We start from the raw sequence: 9263 nt of genomic DNA, 5'->3' as shown, positions 1-9263 counted from the left end.
TCTACAAAGGGAGTTCCAGGACAGGCTCCAAAGCTACAGAGAAACCCTGTCTCGAAAAACCAAAAAAAAATAAAAATAGTAAAAGCTACAATTGGGTGAAATCTCTGCATCCCTTTTACTTTAATAAAATCTTTTACTAAATCTGGCAGCGTGAGTGGTACACTCGCACCTCAACCTCCCAAAGGCTGTATTACTTTTATTAATAGTAAAAGCTAGGCCGGGTGGTGGTGGCGCATGCCTGTAATCCCAGCACTCCGGAGGCAGAGGCAGGTGGATCTCTGTGAGTTTGAGGCCAGCCTGGTCTACAAAGGGAGTTCCAGGACAGGCTCCAAAGCTACAGAGAAACCCTGTCTCGAAAAACCAAAAAAAAAATAAAAATAGTAAAAGCTACAATTGGGTGAAATCTCTGCATCCCTTTACTTTAATAAAATCTTTTACTAAATCTGGCAGCGTGAGTGGTACACATGTATCTCAGATACTTAATGGTGAGTTGGAATGGAAGTACAGGTTAATGTTAACAAGGATGCTTTTAAAAAGTGAAGATAGAAATATATTTAAGATGAGCCATATGGGGGCTGGAGAAATGGCTCAGTGGTTCTTCCAGAGGACCTGGATTCAATTCCCGGCACCCACATTGCAGCTCACAACTGTAACTCCAGTTCCAGGGATCCAACACCCTCACACAGATATACATGCAGGCAAAACACCAACGCACATAAAAGAAAAATTTTAATAAAAAAAAAAAATGACCCCTATGAGCACAGGCCTAGAGGGAGCAGCAGGGCATATAGCTTCATGTGGAAGGGAAGCCACATCCCCAAAGGCTAGAGACAGGATCTCTTAAGTGCACACAATAAAGAAAGTCAGGCGAGGGTCAGCAGTAAACAGCACCATTGGCAAGACTGGCTTCCTAGTAAACAGGATAGGAGTAATACCACTCTATGTTTTCTGTGGGCACACATTCCTGAAGTCTAAGCTACCTCCCTGAATAGAGGGAAACCGCAAGGTTCAGAGACTGGGCAACGCCATGTCAGTGGTGCTCAGAAGCAAAAGCCTCCCCTCGGGGTCACCTTTGACCTCCTACATAAATGGCCCTTGAGTTTTTGTTTCCTTAGAATCGGGACAACTTGGAGGCTGGAAAGAAGGCTCAGTAATTAAGAGCCCTTCCTTGCTCTTGCAGAGACCCCAACTTGGGTTTCCCAGCACCCATGCTGGATGGTTGTAACTCCAGCTCCAGAGGATCCAATGCCCTTTTCTGGCTCCCATGGACACCCAAACATACAGGGCATACCCTCACACACATGAATAAAAACAAAAATAACTAGTTTTTAAAATGAAAGGACCAGAAACTTTATTTGATAATGGTGACAAGCTTTTATCAACTACCTCCTTAGAATTTGCCAGATTCTTCAGTGGCTTTTAGTTTTTGTTGTTGCTGTGGCTTTTTTTTTTTTTTTTTCTGTTTTCATTTGGTTGGCCTTGGTTTTTTGTTTTGAGACCAGGTCTCTCCACGCCCCTGGCTGTCCTGAAACTCACTATGTAACTATGTAGCCCAGGCTGGCCTAGAACTCAAAGAGTTCTCACTTTACCTAAAGTGCTGAGACAAAAAGATGGGCTATCATGTCCTCCTTGTTTTTCTTTTTTGAAACAGGGTCTCACTATGTAGCTCAGGCTTTGACCTATGCAAATCTCCCACACCCTTTTCCCAAAGTCCCAAGTGCTAGGATTATACATGGACACAACCCACTCAATTAGGATTTTGTTTTACTAAGAAATTTGATTAGGTAGGGAGGTGAGGAAGGCGAGGAATGGGGAAACCAGTGAAGTAAAGGAGCCTCCAAGCCTCAGTAGCGCTGACAGAGATAGGAATCATGTGTCCTCCTGGTTTATAGAATCTTCCAGTAATTTTCTTGAGGGATTGCTTTTAGAATATGAGTTTGACTGATGCAATTGCCTCTTCGCAAATATCCTAGAAACTGCCAAATGTGTAGGTGAAAAGAGAAGGCGTTTAACAATAACGCTTATAATATCCAATTGGGCTAATTATCTGAAATGTAGCTAGTATGTGTCATCCGCTGCCCAATCACACCCAGCTCAAACCAACTGCTTACTTCTTAAATAAGTAAAGTTTACTCTTAAATGAGTAAGCTATGAGAGGATTATATATCCAACAGTATTTGGTCTGTGTCCTGCAAGGCACTTGGGTAAGACACCTGAGGTCTATAAATCAGTTATCTGTCATATTGTCCGGGCAGTGGTGGCACACTTCTTTAATCCCAGCACTTTGGAGGCAGAGGCAGAAGAATCTCTGAGTTCAAGACCAGCCTGGTCTACAAAGTGATTTCCATGACAGCCAGAGCTACAAAGAGAAACCTTGTCTCAAAAAACCAAAAACGGGTGAAGATGGAAGAGCACAGCAAGACGCAGCTGTAGAAATAAGGTAGGTTTAAAGAATTTTAGCTAACGCCCACTGAGACAGGACCCAAGGAGAGAGGCTGAACCCAGGAGCAAAGCTGGATGTTTCCTGACCTCCAAGACAAATGCTTAGACCTGACCCCACAGCACAGGAGAAGGTCAGGAAGGGTGGGACAGAGGGGAGAACATCAAAAGCACTTCTGACTGTACTACAATGAAACATAACATCCTTTATTTATTCAGTTTAAATCAAAGGAAAAGAACCTTGAGAACCTGGTACTCTAAACTATTGTTTTTGTCACTTTGAAATATATTTAAAAGATTATTGGGTTATATTGGCATATAATAGCATAAAATCTTAGCCAGATGTTTCCGAATCTCTTTTCATTGAACATAACATTCCCTCTTCATGTGTATATAATTTCCACTAGGCCCTGGTGACCACCAGCAAAAACAAGGGAATAATTCCAGTTGTAACACTCAAGTTTCTCTAAGTCTGTGAGTACTGTCACCAAGTCTTAGGCAGAGACAATCTTGCCCAACACCACCAGCTTCCTTAAATCTCATCTTTCAGAAACTGGCCTCTCTGTTACAGGTTTGAGGTCTCCTTTCCCTGCCAAGTAAAATCAGTCATAAAATTGCATACGTGGTCAGTGAAAGATAAGAGTATCCACAAGACATCACTATCTGAAGAACAGAAAGTTTGAGAAGTCTAAAGTCATTGCTCAAAAGGTACCTACACTATTACAGTATCTCACTGTTCAGAAATAAATTAGTGTTTACATCTTCCTGAACAGCTAAGAGATGCTCCAAGTAATGTCAGATTGTTACTCCAGACGGTCACACAACCAGGTTTCCCAGGTTACCAACACTTCTGCCAATTTACCTTCCAGTCTAGGATCCCCACCCCCTCTCAGGTTTAGTAACAGACTATGATAACTCAGATTCAGAGAAAGGCGTTTATAAGTCTATTGTAAAGACAGCATAAAGAATGAAAATGAACTGGGCGTGGTGTTGCATGCTTTGATCCCAGCAGAGGCAGGGAGATCTCTGTAAATTCCAGACCAGCCTGACCTACAGAGCAAGTTCCAGGGCAGCCAAGGCTACAATAGTGAGATTCATTCCGGATATATGAACAGGGAATAAAGTGCACGGTGCAGTATGGGAACGGGGCCAAGGAGTTTCCCTCCCTCTCAGGTCTTCTCACCCTTCAAATATTCGGAAACTCAAGTTTTATCCAAATCAAGTAACTTAGCGTTTTACGAAGGCTTCATACGTAGGCAAGATGGTCAGACCACAGGCTGTTCCTGATTATCTCTAGCCTCTTGGTCCTCCACAGGCAAGACGGAAGTTTCAACTCTGACCTCAAAGCCTCCTGCACTCAGCTCCCATCCCTGAAGCTATTAACTACGAGACACTCAGCTCCTATCCCTGACGCTGTCTAAGGACTCATTAGTAATCTCATGAATTCACAAAAGTGTACTCAGCCCAGAGACTCCAAGAATCTTAGAACTTAAAACAAACTTGGAACTTCCTGGGTCAGAAACAAGAAGACTCTGCGCCTCTTCTTTTCCTGCTCTGTTTGTTAAGATGGGTGGCCTTGAATGCCAGTCTCTTGAGTGGTGGCATTAAATGTGTATACCACCACACCCACCTCCTGTTTTCATTATTTCAAAATATCTGAGAATAAATAAGAATTAAGAAGAATTAAAATTGCTTATTAGCTATTTCTTCACATCAATTTTAATGAGCTAACCAAGGCTTCACCTATCAATATCACAAACCATGCTTTCCTACACAAATAGCAAATCTGATATTGCAAGAATCAGAACAAAACTCTTAACTGAAAAATGGGAAGTAAGCGTACAGATAAGGCTGAGTGGGATAGATTGCTGTGAGCTCTGGGCCAACCTGGTCTACATTGCTAGTTTCAGGCCATCCAGGGTTATAAATTGAGATCTTGTCTCTATAAATAAATAACACAGATGATACATGATATCACATACATTGAGTGAATCAGAAAAGCAGAAGTCACTAACAAAAGACAAAAAGGCTAGAAAACAAGCAAATAATAATAGATAAGAATGGTCACATTCACGGAAAGACTCAAGTTAGAATTCAAAACAAACTGGTCACAATCACTAGCTACACTCCTCAGGTATTGCCGCAAACCATTAGCTTCCTTCCGTCAGCATCTCTGGGTACTTTGGGGTTTTTTTTGTTTTTTTCAAGCTGTCCTGAACCTCACCAGGCTGGCCTCAAACTCACAGAGGTCTGCCTGCCTCTGCCTCCCACGTCCTGGGGTTACATGCATGGACCACTCCACTCCACTCCACCAGCATCTCTTGCTTTCTCTCTCCGGTGACTCTGAGAGATCTCTCTGGCTGTATAATAAAGCAGCGTTTCTCAAGCTGTGGATCAAAACCCTCACAGGGTACCATATCAGATATTTACATTATTATACAGAACAGTAACAAAATTACAGCTATGAAACAGCAACAAAATAATTTTAGGGTTGGGGGTTACCACAATATAAGGAACATCACTGAGAAGCACTGTAATAAAAAAAAGAGGTCCATCGTAAAGCTTTCAGGCATTTCCTGGCTTGCAACCATCTTGGCTCTTTTCTTTCTCCATAAAAGATCAATGTGATCACCAGCCAATCGTTATATATGTTTTATTCATCTTGTTAACAATTCAAAAACAAGGCACAGCCGGGCGGTGGTGGCGCACGCCTTTAATCCCAGCACTCGGGAGGCAGAGGCAGGCGGATCTCTGTGAGTTCGAGACCAGCCTGGTCTACAGAGCTAGTTCCAGGACAGGCTCCAAAGCCGCAGAGAAACCCTGTCTCGAAAAACCAAAAAAAAAAAAAAAAAAAAAAAAAAACAAGGCGCATAAACACAATAAAACAAGGCAATTCACAGAAGTAACATTTCCTCTTCCTATAATACTACCTGTATATGTTCTTCTTTTCTCAATGTAGTCGAATTAGCCAAGTGTTTTCATGAGCATTTAAAACCTGTTTCAAAGCCATGAGTGATAACACCTTCTTATAATCTTAGTATTCCAGAGGTTGAGGCATTAAGTCTGGACCAATTCTACCTCCTAAAATGATCATCTTGTTTGTCTTTAGGCAGTTTTAAGCCTGTTATCAATGGCACTCTCCGCAACATCAACTTGTCTCGAAAGAGTTGAGCCATCTACAGTCATCTGTAGGATCAGGAATAACTCCTGAGAAATTTCTCATTAGGTGTTCTATCATTCTGAGAAACATCACAGGATTTGCATAAACTTAGGTGGTTTCCATCTCACTCGGCAAGACTTTCGTGGGACCATAGTTACATAGGTAGCTGGTTAAAATGTCAGGGGGCACCTGAATGCATGTTTTCTCCCACTAAACAAACTCCATACATTAATAAAAAACAGCTAACAGTAATTTTGCTTTATCTACTATTTATTGCTACATAATCCTATACACAAACTGCATAAAACTTCCTTTAAGAAACCAAATGTAGCCAGGCGGTGGTGGCACAGGCCTTTAATCCCAGCACTTGGGAGGCGGAGGTAGGCGGATCTCTGTGAGTCTGAGGCCAGCCTGATCTACAAGAACAGGCTCCAAAGCTACAGAGAAACCCTGTCTCAAAAAAAACTAAAACAAAAAGAAAAAAAGCCGAATGTACTATGAAATTACTATGTAATTTCTGGTGCCTTCTGAAGAATTGTTTTTGCGCTGGGGAACACAAATAATCAAGCTTCAGAAAACATCAACATGTTCCAAAACTAAAGAAAAGCAATTAGATAATGGTCTGGGAATTGTTAATAACCACAGCTGCCACCAGCCCTCCTCCTACTGCCCCAACTAAAGGGGAAAATTCTGGATAATTCATTCTTACCATATGAGAACTAAATTACCTGCCTAGCTGTATTCTTTCCCCAAAATTTGCTTTTTCAATACAAAAAAAAAAAAAAAGGAGGAAGGAAACTAACATTTTAGAAACAGATTGCCTCTGGAGCATATTCCCAGGGATTGTAGGTCTGCTCTCCATTATTACCCATAGTTTGCTTGTGACACTTAATGAGTTTGAATATGTTCCCTAAGGCCAAAAAAAAATCTGTTTCTTAGATTCTGATACATTGTTCCAGGTTAGTCAGTGCTTGAGAAATCATTTGTGAGAGCTTAGTAGAAGTCAGTGGCCCTTCCAGGTCCTAGAGATCTCAAAATGTCTAAGACACACCATACCCAAGTCAAAGCTTTACATCCTGGAGCTGCACCGGACGTAAATAAAATAACCACATAGGATTATGTAAGAATTATATCAGAGTGGTCATCAAATCGTGATTGCCCTATACAAGACCTAAGCAAGAAGGCACAACACCCATTGAGAACTGCTAACTCTGTTTTGCTCATTAACAGAACCACGCAATTGCCTTCCCCTGGTATCTAGAATGACTTTATAAACTTGACTATGTGACCTCTCCGAACACAGAGTTCTAACGATTTTGTCTCTCTTCTCACCCATCACTCACTGGAGTGAAGGGTTAAACTGCTAAAATAAGGGAAGTATGGTCATTTGACTAATGTCCCTATGAGAAACATGGGGAGGTTTCAACACACTGATCATTAAGGCCCCCGAGACAGCACAATGCCATTGGGCAATGGCATCCAGGCTTCGTGGTCTGATCAATAGTGACTGAGTCGTCCCTGGTCCCAGGGTGGCCATCGCCAGTGCTTTCCACCTTCAAAAGGGAAACTCCGAGGCGCTAAACTTTGGAATATATGCAAATTACAAAGTTTTGTTTTAAGCATCGAGGACATTAATTTACCAACTTCCTTCTCGCACCCATTTGTACAAATTGACAAATGTAACTGTTGGCTGTTTCTGTAGCAACCTCCTGGGATATTTACAGGTTGTGTCACTTGGATGAGCCTGTCAATGAGATTTTGGAAGAACTTGTGTCGGTGGAGAAAAGCTGTTTCAGGGGTACCTGTATCTCCGCACGGGGAGAAGGAAGGTCTCGGGACCACCATCTGCTAAGACCCTTTGAGCCACCGCACTCAGCAAACTTTAACTAGAAGCAGTTGCCTTGTGGAGAGTGGAAGCTGTTGCTGGTGTACACGGTGCGTTTCCTCCTAGCCCAGTCACACCCTGGTAATTGAGTTTCTCAAAGAAAGCCTCCTGCCTCCTCCAGAAGGGTCTTCGATCCTCACCACAGAAGGAAACAGCAATCCTCCTCACCGGAGGAGCCGCATTCGCAAGTGAAAAGTTTGCATAAAGTTTCACTGACGTGCAGACTCCCTACCTCTTCCTAGGGAAAGTGGATTACAAAGGTATTCCAGCCTCGTCTAGCCCTGACCGAGAAGAAAGTCTCAAGCCTCCCCCAGTTTCCCGCCACCACCACCTCCACCTCCGCCACACCTCAGCCCCACAGAGTCCGAGTCAGGGTGCTCAGAAAAGGGACCACTTTCCCCTAGAAGCCAGGGCGGAGGAGAAGCGGGTGGCCAGGACGCACACACCTGAGATCAGTCCTCACGCGTGAGGGGACAGCGGGTGGGCAGGGGCGCCAGGATCCTCCAGCCAGGGCGGAGTCGGCCTCGCCGAGAACCAGAGTGGCCCTGGGCTCGCGGCGAGCGCGCCGGGATGTCACCGGGTCAGGCGGGGCCACGGTAACCCGACCCGCCCGCGGACGCCCCTCCCGGACACTTCCTCCTCCCACCTCGTGCGCCTCCGCCTCCCCGGGGGATGACCCTGCGACTCCGCCACCGCGTGAGCCGCGACACAGCGGGCCCGGGCTCCTCGGCCCGGCGGGGAAACGCGGAAGTGCAAGCGGGTGTGCGAGCCGCGAGCGGGGAAGGGCGGCTGCAGACTCGCGCTCTGGGCCTCGCGGGGACGTGAGCTGGCCCTGCCCCCGCCCCGGGGTGATCGATCCTGCTCAGCGCCGGGGCGGAGAGGGACTCCAGACCCCGCCACTCCTCGCCAGCTGGAGGGAAGACGAGATGGCTGAGCTAGGCCCGGGAAGCCCGCAGGGTGTCGGGTTCCTGTCCCTCCCCACGCTGGCCACCACCACCCCCCCCCCGCCGCCATCTGCCCGGGGAGGAGGATGTTCGCCCGCCTGCTGCCCGCCGGGGTTGCCTTACCTGATCACGCGTCGCGCGTCCCCAGATCCGGCGCTTCCCCCTCCCCCACCACACCTCTCAGTCGCCAGGCTTCCCTGGGCCTAGAAAGGCGTCTAGGAGTCGGGGGACCCTGAGGACAGGGCCTGCAGCTCTCGGCCCGGCTACCCCAGCGCGTTCTGCGGCCGCTCCAGGCCTCTTGACCCCAGGCCTGAATGTTAGAGCATAGTGACCCTGGGAGAAGACCAAGCCCGGTCAGCAGGGGTGGGATGCTGAGCACTGGCCCAACAGGGCCCAGCCCTCGTACAGGTTGGGGGAGGCGGAGAGCCCTGGCTGCGGAGCCACAGGCTTCCCACTTGCACCCCCTCCCAACCCGACCCTGCCCACTGAGCATGCCCAGCTCACTTGTTGCTACTACAAGGGTTAGGCAAACACAATGGTACCCAAAGAGGGGTTAGGTTGAGTTCCGAAAGACCCCACTTTGTTAAGGCTTTAAATCATGAGATTTAGGTGTTTCCACCCACCGTGGTGTTAGAAAAATATGGAGGGACTGATCTGAAAAGCTCCTCAAATAAAGCAGCCAAATTAGTTTGAGGGAAAGTGTAACAGTGTTTAGTAATCAATTGTGAATATATATATATGATTTTTCGAGCCAGGGTTTCTCTTGGAGCTCACTCTGTGGACCGTGCTGGGCCTGGAACTCCTTCCTGCCTCTGCCTCCCAAGTGCTAGGATTA

General features: G+C 46.0%; 1 protein-coding gene across 2 annotated transcripts in view; it reads right to left on the bottom strand.

Annotated features, from left to right (window-relative positions):
- The window catches only part of Gpd2 (glycerol-3-phosphate dehydrogenase 2), a 136414-nt gene extending 127526 nt beyond the window's left edge, over positions 1–8888 (bottom strand). The window contains exon 1 of one of the 2 annotated variants that reach the window (XM_005346424.2): positions 8552–8888. The gene's annotated coding sequence lies outside the window, so the exon portion shown is untranslated. Of the gene's footprint in view, positions 1–7930; positions 8374–8551 lie in introns of those variants that run through there. The other variant, XM_005346423.2, reaches the window with a different exon arrangement.
- Between the last annotated feature and the right edge of the window lie 375 nt (positions 8889–9263).

This window comes from Microtus ochrogaster, chromosome 4, assembly GCF_000317375.1.
Source record: "Microtus ochrogaster isolate Prairie Vole_2 chromosome 4, MicOch1.0, whole genome shotgun sequence".
Lineage (NCBI taxonomy): Eukaryota > Metazoa > Chordata > Mammalia > Rodentia > Cricetidae > Microtus > Microtus ochrogaster.
Note: the sequence above shows the minus strand (reverse complement) of the source record. Positions and strands in the feature narration are given on the sequence as shown.